This window comes from Aethalodelphis obliquidens, unplaced genomic scaffold, assembly GCF_003676395.1.
Source record: "Aethalodelphis obliquidens isolate GAN/ISIS:26980383/991018 unplaced genomic scaffold, ASM367639v1 scaffold10, whole genome shotgun sequence".
NCBI lineage: Eukaryota > Metazoa > Chordata > Mammalia > Artiodactyla > Delphinidae > Aethalodelphis > Aethalodelphis obliquidens.
Window position 1 is genome coordinate 2,588,292 of NW_020837954.1, and position 15,657 is coordinate 2,603,948.

Genomic DNA, 15,657 nt, shown 5'->3' on the forward strand with positions numbered 1-15,657 from the left:
CCTCCATTTCCCTCCCCGCCTTTCAGAGGCTGTACACGATAGGGGATCAGAGCGTAGAATCTGGAGCCAGACTTCCTGGGTTGAGAACTGGTCCTGTAGCTTATTAGCTGATGATCTTGGGCAAACTTGTGCCTCAGTTTGCTCATCAGTAAAATGGGACTAGAAAGAGAACCCGAATCTTAAGATTACTGAGATTAAATGAGCTAATATATGTAAGTGCTAAGACCAGTGCCCAGCACATAGTGTTTGCACTTGCTCTGCAATGGTGAGAAAATGCAAATGAGTCCAGTGGTTTCCTTCTGCCCTGCGTTTGCTCTCATTGACCACAGCACTTCTGCCTTGTTCAGGAGACCCCAGGGCTTCCTTGCTTCTTCACACTGTCATAGGATACAGCCCTTGCCCACCAAAGGGAGCATCCTCCTTTAGAAGGTAATATGGAAGGTTCTCTCAGGGATCTGCCCTCAGTGGGTTTCCCTGGACATATCCTGGATCGTCTCTCTCTCTTTCCCTCACTGAGAGTGCCCTGTGCCACCTGAGTTCTGCTCACAGCAGCTCCTCTCAGGAGAGACCCTCTCCTCTGAGACACGTCGTTGGCTGGAACGTTCTGACCTCTACCATCACTGGACTCCCTCCAAACACCTTATTTTTCCCCTAGAGCACGCGCGTAACTTCTGGCATAGGCTTGATGGTCAGATAAAACTTGAGCAATACCAGCTCACAACCTGGAGTTCGTGGGTATTATCTGAACCCCAGGTTCACTGAAAATTTGTGGGTTTCTCCATTATCTTTGTTTCTCTGGATGATTTCCAAGAAGTAGTGGGAGATTCCAGACTAAGCCTCCACTATCTTCCTACTGGAACCGGTGTGTGTTGGTTGGTTCTCCCCCGACCCCATGACACCCCCAGGTATTTCTTTCAAGAACCTGGATTGGAGTTTTGATTTGGGGCATTTACCACAGTATCCAACATGCTGTAAGACGAATGCATGATCGAGTGAAAGAATTTCCATGAAACGTTCTGACTGAGAGCACGACCTCCTCCAGGTTCAGATCTTCTGTAGCACAGGCTTCTGAGGGGCTACTGGGGGGTCTGGGCTCCCCAATACTTTGCGAGGCGTCCTCTCTGCCCTTCATGCTGCGGGAACTCCTCTCCCCATGTGGCTTCACAGAGCCCCAGGACCACCACAGAGCGAGAACTCATGACCTGGAAGTGACAAGAAATTTTCTATCTCTGTGATTTATTCCAGTTTGGGGAAGGAGGGACTTCCAGGGCATCGACTCCTCTGGGAATTCAATGGGTTTCACAGCAGTATTTGCATTTTTCATTTGTCTTTTGTCTCCATCTAAGGTTTTTGACCATTTACATTGAGCTAGGCACTGGGCTACAAGGGTGAATGCTTTACGTCAGTAACTAATGTTTTCTTCACAGCCGTCCTCTGAGAGTTGGTTGTGATTATATCCATTTTATAGATAAGGAAAGTGGCATGCAGAAATTCATACACCTTTCCAAAGGCATATGGCTTACATAGCAAAACTGGGATTTCACCTTTGGCAGTCTGACTCTTGAGGTCTGTGGTCAACAAATGTTTTATCCTTCGGTATCATGTTGACACTTAAGGGAACTTCAGACTGCATAAATAGTGTCGAAATTGCACTTAATATTAAGCAAGTGGACAGGAGGGCAAATAGGATTCTAGAAATCTCAAGAAAGCTCCGTTTGGGTTAACAGTAGCTGAGGCAAATGTCACTTGGTGTGTAGTCCGGGAAAATGGGTTTGCAGTGAACCCAGCCTCAGTAATAATAATAATTAATAGGTTGTAAGGGCTTAACTATATGCCTGGTACTTTTCTAAGCGTTCATGCATTTACTAACTTCACCCTGACAGTACTTGTAAGGAATGGGCTGTGTTATTATGGCCTCATCAGATGAGAAATCTGAGGGCAGAGGGAGCAAGTACTTTGCCCAAGGACACATGGTAGTAAGTGGCAGAGCTCAGAAAACAACCTAGACGGTAGGGCTCTGGAGCACACGTGAGCCTTGCCCTGTGAGGGCGGGTGAATATGAATAAGCCCCTGAACTCCGTGGTCTTCATCCACCCATGGTGGACCATTACTAGTCGAGATCTGATTCACAGCCTTGATCGGAAAAAAACCACTCTCCATGTCTCAAAAGAGAGTTATGAACACTTAGAAAATCACAACCTAGAAATGTGTATATTTTTATAGAACATGAAGTAATTCTCAGGGGACTAGTAAGACCATGATTTCAACTGGAGTTGTTTAGGAGCTGCTTTCATTTAAGAGCATCTTCACCTTTCAAAAAGAGTTACATGTACAAATAGTAGAGACACAGCCACTTATGGTACGATACATTATATCCAAATATTTTTATCATCCTCATATGTGCATAACCTTTTCATCTAAAGCATCTTCTCAGGCTTTCAACCATTAATGATTTTGTTTCCACAGCAATCATTTCAAAAAACAATATGCTTCCAGTAGGTGAGGTCAAGGAATATTAGTTTATTTTTACTTCAGTCTTTTATTCTTTGTTGGTTTAGTTTGTAGTGATTTGTCCACAATAACAACATGTGTGACTTGGAGAATATCTAAGGAAGAAAAGAGCCTGAAGATGGTTAATTACTAAAACAACCTGTTTCTTTTCACACTGAGGAAAGAATTGTCACCCAGTGCAGGATGGCAGAGATTAAAAAAAAAAGTATGAAAGCTGAACACATCTGTTTCTTTGTTTGCTTTAAGAATAGAAGCCTCTCGTTTTTTGTTTTTTTTTTCCTGTTGATTTCACAAGGTAAGGCACTGAAGGAGTAGACCCAGAGAGGCTTCATAAAGTAGTTCAAAACTCGACACGTTTTCTCCGCCTCCACTATTGTCCTGTTCTCTATTCAGCCTGCAACAATTAGAAAGAGCCTTTTGTGTGATGAGCACTCAGGCTGGCCTTTGTAGATCTACACAAGAAATATGGACTCTGTCCTAGAAGGTTTACAATCTAAAGCTGTAGAAAGTTATACTCAACTAATAGAAATGTAAAAAGTTCAGAATATCTTCTATAAGTTCTAAACAGAAACAACCATCTTGACATGAAATTAAATTGGCTGATTTAAGCTCAACAGGTATACATATGTATGTATATCTGTATGTATGTATGTTGTTATATATTATTAAATTGTCAAGGGCATTCTATAGCCTATGGATACAAAGCAAATCAGTTCTGGGAAAAATATAACACTTGCATCATCATGTTTAATTTTTTAAACTACATTAGTGTAACAGTTGCAATATTGTTGTTATCTGTGACTGTGGCTGATAGAGTGTAAGCGAGGGTATATTTAATAAGCAGTATTTCAGGTAAACTGAGGGTGAAGTTAAATATTGAATTTTTTATATATTTCATTTTTATTTCAGAATATTTTCTGTAAGTTATCCCCTTTTATCAGCAACGCTGTCGTGATGTTTAGATAGGTATTGATAAGCTTTTCTAATTTAAGTATGTAGCACATTTAGAAAATTACTGGAGGATTCCAATTGGCTATTGACTACTAGAGCCATCTACCTATTCATACCTCTGACTTTCAACCACATTGTTTATACGTAGACACATAGAGTCGTCTCCCTTCTCCTTTTCAGTACCTTTCTTGTCTCCATGCCAATCCAGAGTACCCATCCAAAGATAATTATCAAAAAGATTTGAGGAAAATCTAATCAACAGACTGTAAGGAACGGCACCAAGAAACGGGGGAGAGCTTAAACAAGCTTTATGTGGGAACGCTCCCGGGCGAGGTTCACTGGTCCGAGAGAAAGGAGCCAGAGAAGTCGCGCCCGGGCGAGGGTTTGGGCAGAATTTATAAGGGAAGAAGGGAAAGAGGTGTGGTGAATCCGGGAGGGCGCAGGTTATTCCTTATTTGGTGGTCTCTTTGGGTATCGTGGCAATATCCGGTGCCGTTTGCATCAGTCTTGGGACCGTTAGTCCTGCCCCTCGAAAGGCGGGAAGGCTGGCCCGGGTGGAAAGTCCCCAGGTCAGTTCGTGGAACTGGGTGGTCCGGAAAGTCTCCAGGTCAGTTTCAACCTGTGAGTCTGATTGCGTTCCCCTGCCTCGGGCCAGTTGGCCTTACACAGACCAACTCTAGGCTTACTCAGATAGTGGGGTATTAGGTACTACAGATATTACAGAGAAAATAGTTGTAGTCTTTTTCTGCTAAAATATACCTAAACAAACAAAAGTAGTTGGAGAAACAGTACTCTTTGCAGATGAACAGGAACCAGTAATTCAGGATAAAGCTACAAAGTGCCGTGTAGATAAGGTGTGGGTGGGATCTGCTCAGAGGAGGGCCAGGGCACTGGGACTAGGGGATGAAAAGGCCAGGGAGAGCTGCTCAGAGAAAGAGGGGCTCGCGCTGGGTTCCGAAGGAAGAATGGGATTTAAATGCGATTATTTTCATTTCATTTAGGCAGAAGATTAATTTATGATTTATACTTGTAGACTCTTTCAGTACAATTCTCAGGGCTTTAAATGTTCATTTTCATTCTCTGTCCAGCCACACCAGCCTCCAAACTATATTGAATCAAAAGAAAGTTTCAATCTTTGTGCTCTTGCATTATTGAACACTCTGAATATTCCCCAGGCCTGCTCTTTCTGCAAACACTTTCCTACCATATGCAACTGTCTGAGAAAATCTGCTTGTATGCAGTAGATTGCTGTTATTCATTATTCATTACAACATTATTTAGTTGAACAACCTACCAAAGAAAACTTGGTTCTGTAGGGGGAAATGTACAAACTCAGAGAACTAAATTATTTTACTATAAATGCTTTAAAAAGAGCAAGCTTTATGGTCCTCATTATTTGGTCTGTGCTGAGGAAAACAGGTTTTCTGCAATGGAAAGTAAGCCGTAAAGGACAGAAGCTGTGTGATCCAATGTATTCAATAGAAGTTGCAGATATAGCTCTGCCAGCAGCGCACTAAATGAATAAAGATCATTAAAATGTTTACAATCCTTAATCAAATAATAAGCATTTATTGAGTAGCTACTTTGTGCCTAGGACTTTTAATTTCAGGAAACACATTTTACCGGCCTGGTTGTCATAGTGAGATGACTCTTACATTCCTTAGCATGTTGGGGTGAATGGACTTCTTTGTGATGACCGTCCCTGCAAACTTGCTGTAGCTTGTTTTTCCTTACTTCAGGAGGAAATCTTGAGTTTTTCTAGTTACTCTATGGTAATAAAATGTCCAATTCTGTCTATTACTCAAACTGTAAGCCATCATCCAAAATAAGATGTCTCCCTTCCCTCAGCTCTCTACTCCTTCTCTTACCCTATCTTCTCTTCCACTTTCTATGGTCCCTCTGAGTTGGGGCCTTGGGAGGTCCACTATTCTCTAGGATGACCCAGTCTGACTCGCGGGAAATTCACCATCCTTTGCCTTGACCACTCAGAATGAGCAGGTCATCCCAAAGCAGCTGCTTTTCTTTGATCTGACATCAGAGCATCTTGAATGTGTCAATACCAGTTCCTGTGTTCCTCAAAGCCCAGAGGACCCACTAAAGAGCTCTGAGTAGTTCTCTCGAAATATCCTTCACTTGCCTTAGGAGCTCCCCCTTTACCTTGCCACACGGTAGGGGACAGGGCTTCATGAAACACTCACAATTCTTCCCACAGACATCTCTTATACAGCCCTTTAGCTTCCCTTGAAAACACTTTATCTTCTAGTATATAGCCCAATTGTAGGTGATGAACTGATGGTTAGAATTAATTTCAACTCTTTTAGCATGTATTTTATAGGTGAGCTAGTACCTCAATTAGGATTTAGTTTTGGGGGGTATGCTTTATTATTCTTGGTCTTGGGACAAAAGAACACACAGTTTGCTTTTTTCCTCTTAAATAAATGGATACTATCTTAATAGCTAACTCTTTATGGTTCTTTGTTAATGAGATGGGGCATAACCACGAAGATATTTTGCACCAAATTTCACTTTTGACCTTAAAACAAATACTTAAGTGTTGTCTGACTTAAATATGTTAGACAGTTTCCCACTAGTACAAAGAGACGTATAGACCATATTGGCTGCGAAAAGCATCTATCTGTCAGTAATTTATTACCCATCAGGTACTTTTGAAAAAACAAACTCATTGTGTCATGTTAAAATGACATATTAACAATTATTAAGAAATTAACAGTTTTGAAAGAAATTGCTGCTGTGGAAAGAACATTCTAAATGTGAGTTTTTTTCATTTATGCTTTTCATTCTTTATATTCAGGTTATATAATATTGTGTCAAAAGCAATATGCATGCCATATATAATAATTTTCATATCTGTTCACTTCAATATTTTAGAAATGGAATTTTCTAACTGGTTCTGAAAATCTTCTAAAGAAATAGATTTTTATGTGTGTCTGAACACCTTTGTTAAAAATGCTGTATCTTATTAGTTTTCCAGTACAACTGAGTGACATCAGGGAAGATGAAAATTTACAAGCTGAATTTCACAAATAAGAAATTGGCAGAGGGGATTGAAAAGTGATTGTCATGATTCAGTTAGCACAGCCAAAGGTGGCCCTGTCTTGGCTCTATGTGTTTTTGTGAGGTTAAATATCCAATTAGAGTGAATTTCGAATCAAAGCTTCAAATCACTGTGTCCTAAAATGTTAAACTAATATTTTCAAATTAATAAAATATTGAATCACATATTTTCACTAAAATATTATTATTAATGGTAATTTTTTTTTTTTTTTTTTTATGGTACGCGGGCCTCTCACTGTTGTGGCCTCTCCCGTTGTGGAGCACAGGCTCCGGACGCACAGGCTCAGCGGCCATGGCTCACGGGCCCAGCCGCTCCGTGGCATGTGGGATCTTCCTGGACCGGGGCACGAACCCGCGTCCCCTGCATCGACAGGCAGACTCTCAACCACTGTGCCACCAGGGAGGCCCCTATTGGTAATTTTTAAGTGGCTGCAAACAGTTTTTTGAACTGACAATGAAATAACATTTAAGATTAAAATAACTGTATATTATTATTTTTAAAGCTTTTTAATGCTTTTACATTGGTGTATTATTAGTACATCCATGTAAAAAATAAATATACAACAAATAAATGTATATGCAAGCATGGGGTATGTCCCCCACGTTCATTAATGTGGTAGGCAATAAGGCAGCATTTGGAGAGCCGGGTTCTTCATTAGCTGCAGAGACTGCTCTGAAATGTAAGCATGTTCACCCCATGTCACTCTTGATTTCTCATTCTTTGTGATTCTCCACTGCCTCCAGGATGGATTCCAACTCTTTAGCAGGGCACACTGGGACTTTTCATGGTCTGACTTTTGCTTATTTTCTCCACTGTTGTCTCCGGCCATGTTCTCCCTTGCAGATACACTAAGCTATTTGTAGGTCCCTAAATGGACAATATGCTCTCATATCTCTAGTCTCCACAGTTTTGCAAATGTTGCCACCTCAGCCTAGAACTGACATCTGTACCTTATCACTCTTTTCTCCCTCACACCCCAGACTCTTTCTGTGTCTGATTAACTTTGACACATTCCTCAAGATGTGCCTCACATAACATATGTGCTGTGTCTCCATACCTGTGGAAGCTTGGCTGCGTATATCAATATTTTATAATAATAATAATAAAACATTTGCTGAGTATTTTGTATGGGCCAGGTACTTGACATAGGTTGGTTCATAAGCCTCACAATAGCTCTAAGAAAAAAAAAAATATTATTACTAACCCCATTTCACAGATGGGGAAACTGAGGCCCAGAGGGGATAAATAACTTACTCAAGGAAATACTGATATTAAATGGCAGAAATGGGGATTAAATTGGACAGTTTAACTGTAGAATCATGCCTTTATAAATCTAAATGTAGTGGGCTGAATACTGTCCCTAAAAAGATATTGTCCAAGCCCTAACCCTTTGTAGCTGTGAATGTGACCTTATTTGGAAGTAGGGTCTTTGCAGATATAATTAATGTAAAGATCTGATACCATCGTGAATTATGGTTACCATCCTGGATTATTGTGGGCCACAAACCTAATGGTGGATGTCCTTAGACAAAAATGAAGACATTGAGAGATAGAAGGGAGACCGTGTGAGGAGAGAGGCAGAGACTGGAGTTATGCTGACATAAGGCAGGGAATGCCAGGAGTTATCAGAAGCTGGAAAAAGCAAGGAAAGATATTCCCCTGGAGTCTCTGGAGGCAGCATGGCCCTGCCAACACCTTGATTTCGGACATCTGGCCTCCATAATTCTGAAAGAATAAATTTCTGCCGCTTTAAGCCACTAAGTTTGTAGTGATTTGTTATGGGAACCCCAGGAAACCAATAGACCAATCTATTTTGCTTTTTAAAGCCATTCAATAAATAGTTTTGAATGAATGAATGCATCTATTGAATGTCTCCTGTGTTCCAGGCACTGTAGTGAACACTGGGAATAGGAAGATTATTAAAACCTACTTGCTTGTCTTCAAATATCTCACTATCTCGTATCTTCAAAGTCTTTCTCTGTACATTGCTTCTCTCCTGCTTAAGCTCTGCATTACCTTTTGCCTTGTCCAGTACAAAGTTGCTAACAACTCTCTTTTTCTTCTCTTCAAATTACCTTCAGTATTTCCGCCAGAGTTCCCTTTCTAAAAATATTTAAACTCTGTAGAAAAAAATTCTCCTAAAATATTTAAGCTCTATAGTTTCTTTCCACTCTTCAGAAAATAAAGTCTAAACTTGTTAGCATATCATTCAAAGGCTCCTTCATCTGGATGTTTCCATGACCTCTCTTCAGGCCCCCTTTAATGCAGCTACATGGATCTAGTGCTCATCTGGTCCAAGGCACCTTCACCTTGGACCGGGTCACAACTGCCTCCTAACGGGCCTCTTGCTGTGTGAGGACATTGATTCAGAGCCTGTTACTCCCCTGCTTGAAACCTGCCAATGGTTTGTCATCTCACTCAAAGTAAAGCCCCAGTCCTTTTCATGACCTATAAGCTCCCTCTCCCACGTGATCCCTTAGACCCTCTGCTCCCTGGCCTCCTGAGAGGTCATGAAAGTACTAGAGACAGTCCTACCTTGGGGCCTTTTCACTAGCTGTCTCATTGCCCGTATTAATTTTCTCGAGAAAGCCCCCTGGTAACTTCCTCATGTCCTTAGGGTCTTTACTTAAATTCACCATCTCAGAGAGGTTCCCCTGGCCTCGGCATCCCCATGACAGTTTATGTCCTCCTTCTCTGCTCATTTTTTTTTTTTTCATAGCACTTACCAATATACTATGAGTTTTCCTTATTAATTATACTTGTTGTCTGTCTCTCCTATAAAAATGTCAGCTCCGTAAGGGAAGGGTTTGTGCCTGTCTTGTTCATAGCTATCTGCCCAGAAGAGGGCCTGGCACATGGCAGGGCACAATGCCTATTTATTGAACGACTTATGTACTTGATATTTTGAATAGATCAAGGTTCATCAAGGTACCTCAGAGAATACCTCAGCACAGCTCTGTGAACGAAAGCAGAATGGGTTGAAAGAGGAGAGGGCTGAGTCTTAGAAATGTCAGCCCCCCTGGGACTGGTCTAGTTCTGCTGGGATGGACTTGCTGTAGATGCTGAGGAGGTTGAGACTTATGGATGGCATTCTTCGCCCAAGCATCTTCCAAGAAACAATTGGGGGGAGTCCTGGTAAGTCCCGACGCCTGCAGAAGCACAGCAGCGGTATTCAGAGGTGGAAGAGACATACAGGCAGTTGGCAGCAGGGAAATCCGTCGGCAGGGGGCAGCATTCGCTTCATTAGGCTGGGGCTTGGGCCACTCCTCAGGCTGTAGGTGGAGGGGAGAAAAAGAGAAGGCAGAACACGCATTCTGAAGGGTCTCTGTAACTGTGGTCTGGCTGGCTCGTTGGCTGATGGCAAACCTAAGCATTAGGAATGCATTAGGAATTCTGTTCTAAAGTCTGGGTTACTTTGAGGGGGAATAGGTTCAAGATGAAGTTCTGTTTTCATCCATGAGGGAGTAAGGTCAGAACTAATAGGAAAGAAATTTGAATGATGAGTTCCAGTATGGGAAGCTCAATTCTTCTAAACACCTTTGACCTAAATCCCAGAGGTTATCGGATTAAGATGAAAAGTGTGCCGAGAGAGGAAGGTTGGCGATCAGAGGGCAGACACGTCCCTGGCCCTTGCCTTTGCTCTGCTTCTTCGTCAGCAGTGCTTTCTTGATCATTCTGTTTCTAACTAACTCAGGTGTGTGTGACCAAGGAAGGTCAAATCAGACCCACGGCTATATTTTGGTTTGTCAAGACAGTTTTAAAATTGACTTTGAAATCTTTTCAGTGCAACGTTGATGGTACAGTTTGCTGCCAGCTCTGGCCCTCTAGTGTTCCTCAGATTTTGTTACCTGGCTGGCCCTCAAGGCATTTTGTTCTGCTACCTCTAATTGTTCTCCTTACCCTCCAGGGGCCAGCCCAAGCCTCTTCTGACTTCCTTCCCCTCACAATTAATTGCTCTCATTACATATTATGGTGACTTTATTTCGCACATTGTGTTTTTCTTTGCCTTATGAATAACTGTTTACATATACGTCTTCTGCTTAAGATTGAAAACTTGAGGCCATGAAAACTTGAGGCCGGAAACTAAGTCTGAGTCATTGTGTGCTGCTTCAGTGTCTAATAGAACATCTTGAACTTAGAAATGTTCAACAGATATTTCAACTGGATTTATTACTCAGAGTAAACTTTGCACATCCTGGAAGACAAGAATGCTTCAGAAAGTCACAGGTTTATCCAGTTTTGCATCACATTTGTTATTTATGTCATCATTAAAGTTAATCACAGAGAAAAAGATCAGTTTGCAAATGCTCAACGCAGTCTGCCTGCTTCATGATTCAGATAACTGAATCATGCTGGTTAAAGTCAAATGATTAAGCTAATTGCATTGAGTGACCACTTCTCAAGTAAGCAATCCCTTTCTCTCCAGCAGTCTTTGAATAGCTGATGCAATCAGTTGTGTATACATACAAATAATGCAGCATCACGTGACTTCAAAATGAAACTGTATTTTGGGATTTGTGTAGAGACAGTTCTAGATTTCTTTGTTATTGTCTATTTTTAAAGGGGGTTGGAGTAGGGATGACAAAGAAGGGTTTATTGGGGTCGGGATGAAAAAGAAGGGTATATTGGCAGAAAAACTAGAAGCTTTGTCGTGGTCCTGGATCTCTGCTAGCCTGGTGCTGGAATGAGTACAAGCGAGGTTTTGAAAAAACAACAAAAAAGAAATCTCTCTGCTTTGATAACAAGGTAAACCTGGAAATCAGAAGGAATGCCCAAAGGGCGGCTTTGATCTGCCTTCTGCTTTTGAACTTGGGGGGGATGATGTGGGATGGGCTCCTGAGCCCTGCACCTGCTGCTGCCCTGTTCTCTAAATCTAGTCTTTTAAACTCATATTGTTCTGGTGACAACTAAATGAGTCACGGTACTAACAGCAAGAGTTTCGCGGAGGCAGAGACTAACTTTTTAGTTAATAGGATGGGGAACAATGGGAGGTGTCAGATAGTTACCACCTTCTAGATCCTTCAAGCTTAATTGAACCATTAGTGACTCCTTTCCACCCCCCACCCCCATTGGCTACTTTAAGGGGAAAAAAACCCCACGTTTATAAATGTGAAGTCACACTGTCACCTCCCAGAGTGTCAGCACATAATATTTTACATGACAAACTCTCAATTATTCATCCAAAGAAGGGATACATTTCAAGCATTTTTTGTTTTGGGGATGAATCACACATTTTCCTGATGCAAGTTTTCCTATTAAGTTTGGCTTAGACTGGTAACAAACTCGAATTCCCTGAGCTCCCCACCACTGATGATGGTAGAAGACAATGTGAACATCATGTGCTAGGTGACAGGGGAACCAGCCTGACTTAACATAATACGGCGATCCCGTATTAAGGGATAGGCAGTGGACCGTGTGTGTGTGTGTGTGTGTGTGTGTGTGTGTGTGTGTGCGCGCGTGTGCGCGCGCGCACTTCCTATTCATATGTGCTGTGGTTAGCTACTAATCTTTTTTCCTGCTAATGTGTTTTATTAGTGTGTGTTTCTGTACAAGGTTAGGTATGAGAGCCTTCTTTATTCCGTGGAGGAAAACTGTAGCTGCTCATTTAATTGACCCCTTGAAACATAATTTTTTCTTTCCTGGTGAAAGCAGAAAAGGACACTGTTATTCCATTTCACTTATTTCCTTTGGATTTATTGGCTCCCTTTTCTGTCCTCAGGGATCTGCCTGAAATCTAGGCAACTGTAGTTGTTACAAGGCTTTGGGGAGAGATCAGCAGTGGCCATGGCGATAATCATGCAGTAAATAAAAGTACATTTTGCCTTTCATGTAGATTTTTGGTTTGCTGTGTATGAATAAAGGTTTGAAGTATGAGCCAGGATGGAAATCAATTTCAGAGGTGCCAGCAGCTGCTGGATCTTTTATCCTGGGTGTTCATTCCATGTCTTTTGTACCAGAATGTGTCTAAAATTAATTGAGAAAATACTACAAAAATGTGCCTTTTGAGGGTGAGGGGAATCCTCAGACTTAGAAGCTGTAATAGCTCTTAAAGATTTTCTGATCCAACTACAAATGAGCTTAAAATGACACTCAAAATAGTTTCCCAAAGTTACGCAGATTAGCGAGAATGTCAGGGCTCCACCGGATGCCTTGACTCTGAGTCTGGTTCTAGTTCTATTTTCCCAAGACCATGTTTAGATATCCTGCTATATTTCTCCTCGAGGAGAAATACACAAAGCCCCAAAGTGGGTCACCTTTGAATAAGCAGATATCAGAAGGTTGAAATGAACCGTGTGATGCCAGGAAACAAGGGGTGAGCTCGGAGGACCAATCCTGCACACCCTATCCTTCCTTCACCCCCGTCACTGTATCCACCAGCATCTACCATGTCTCTATAAGGCTGGGTTATGTGCTTTCTCTATGTAGTAGGGAATTGGTCCCTGTTCTCATGAAGCTTCCCTGAGGATGAAGATGGGAATACCAAGGATCTCGCCTTTCCCCAGAGGGGGTGGAGATGCTCCTGGCCTTTCAAATCTGGGGGTCCTACATCTGCCCTTTCTGTGGCCATATTTCCTGCTTTGTAATCTTCTATGCCTATGGCATTAACATTTAAAAAAAAATCACTTCTAAGAGTTTTAGAGAGAGAATCTGGAAGGTTTGCAAACCTTCTCTTTCTGGACTGCTTATTCTGCCAACTTCCCTAACTCTTTTGGCTGGTGTAGCCATTTGACTTTTCTGTTGGGCAGGTAGTAGTAATTTGAGGGGTCCCTAATTAGATTCCAGCAGCTCAATTCCCTGGTTCATTTACCCTGAACCACCTTCAAATTGAATTGGTTTTTTCTCACCGCCAACCCAAGCAGGAGTGGATCCTGGGGAATTACGGAGAAATAACAGCCTTCTTCTCCTCTTCCCCAGCTTCTGACTCATTCGCCTGCCCTTTTGTTCCTCTCTTCCATTATGGCTTCACGACCGCGTGCCCTGCGCCTTCTGCTTAAGCTGTCTGAGCTCGTTTCCTCCATGAACCATCGTGATGTACAACACGTACAGTCCCGGGGCCAGATGAATGGTTTTCCATTAGAAATACACTGTGCCATCTGGGGCACCTGGGAGGAGAATGCCACAAAGACGCCCCCATCTTTCAGACACTCGGAAAGGAAGATTTGTACCACTCTGCCCAGCTCGCCTTGACGACTGCAGTATAACGTGCCGTTCCTCACTTCCGAAATCTGCATTTTCTCTCCCTTCCTCTTTCTCCTCAGTATCTCAGGGCACGGCGTGGCTTGGGGAGGGTGGTCTTAGGATGCGATTCTGTGATTCTGTGAGCACCGAAAGGTAACACACAATGACAGTGTGAGCTGTCGACACAGATAAAAGGAGTCCCTCCGTGAAAGCAATCAGGTGAAATGCTTGCTTTTAAAAAGGGGCTTAAAGAACAAGAAGACTGTTTGGTTTTAAAAGAGCCAGGCCCTTCACTGGGCCACAGAATTAGCGTTCGCTTATTTTAGCATGTGTGTTATTTCTTCTGTGATTGAAAGTGATTGGTGGGGAGAAATCTTGGTTGAACACAAACCTCCTTAGCTGATTTCTTTTGTGTGTGTGTGTGCCTGTGTGCACCTCTCTTTTTCTAAAGCCTGTTAAGACAATGCAGTTGCCTTAAAAAAAAAATCCTGATTAGTATTCTGCATGAGGTACAGTCTTCATTGCAGTAGATACATAAAATCTATCTTCACTTTCACCACCTGTCACCTGAGAATTTTAGAATGATCTAGCTTTGAGATTGCAGGAAGCAACCTTTTTGATTCTCATCTTTGCTCGCTACCTTCTCCACCCACCGCAACCCTTGCTTTGTCATTGGCACTGCATCTACAGTGAACTCCAGTCCATTTTTATTCCTTTGTCAACTGCTTTTATTCATGGGCAACTGAAGGCACATGTTTACTAGGGGATAGAAATAGAAACACAATAAAAACCAGTTTGATAGATGATCTAGCCTATTCTTCACACTTCCCTGTTGTTTTATTGATTTACAGAACACAAAGACTAATCCGAATTTACATTGCTTGTGTTTCCCCTGATCTCAGAGGACTTGTTCCCCTTTGCTCAGATTAACCAAACCAATTTTGTCTTTGTATCCAGTAGCCTCTGTGACAGTCGAATAGCCCGTCAACTAATCAACGTATGCGGCAAAAACTAATTTTACTTTAACCAAACATCCGAACATGGTGTTGACACAATTAAATGATTTCTGTGTTCTACCATGTATCTGACACACACCCCAGGGAGCAGGTAAGAGCTCCGGCTGAAATCATGCACACGCGCTCCTGCATCAAATTAAATATTTTCCCCTTAATCCTACCACCAGCAGCTGTTAGGTACCATGGCTTATTGCATATGGCCTACATAATGAGACTGATCCAGGCGGTTCCGGCTTCTCCACTGAATGCTGAGTAGCTCTCTTCCCCCCAAGGACATGAAGAGTTACTGCTATTGAAAGAAGTACCCATGGCGATGAAGTGTCTGGGCATACATGTTTGGAGATGAGCGAAGAAAGCATTTAAAGCCGGAGCTTCCACCTTGATTAAAATAAAAGGGATTGGCGCTCTGCAAGGACTTGAATGAAACTGGCAAAGTCCCCAGAGTTATGGCAGGATGAAGAGGAAGACAGGGTAGGTACGGCAAGGGAGGAAATCTTTACTGTCTTCGAAACCTGTCAAAAAATTAGGTCAACATGATTTTGTATTTTAATGAAATAACTTAAGGGTAAGCCTGAGACTTGGAGGCCGCTAAGACTTTTATGCTAGAGTGGCTTGTCATGCTTGACGTAATGTCTGTTTCCTTTTGAGAGGTAGCGAAGCTAATGTTCTCCATGGCTAATCGGCCTTTAGCTGCTCCTGTCCTTTTAAATTCTCAGTAGCTGGAACATCAATACGGATGTGCCTGTCTCTCACAGTCTAAATACGGGGCAGACTGCACATCATCATTTCAATTGTCAAAACAGATGAAAGGATTTCTGATACTCCAATTAAACTAACCTGGAAAAATCATTTTAAAATATGCTCCATCAAATAACCTGAATGTTAAAACACCAGAACCTTCCAACCGTTTCCTTCGCTGGCGTC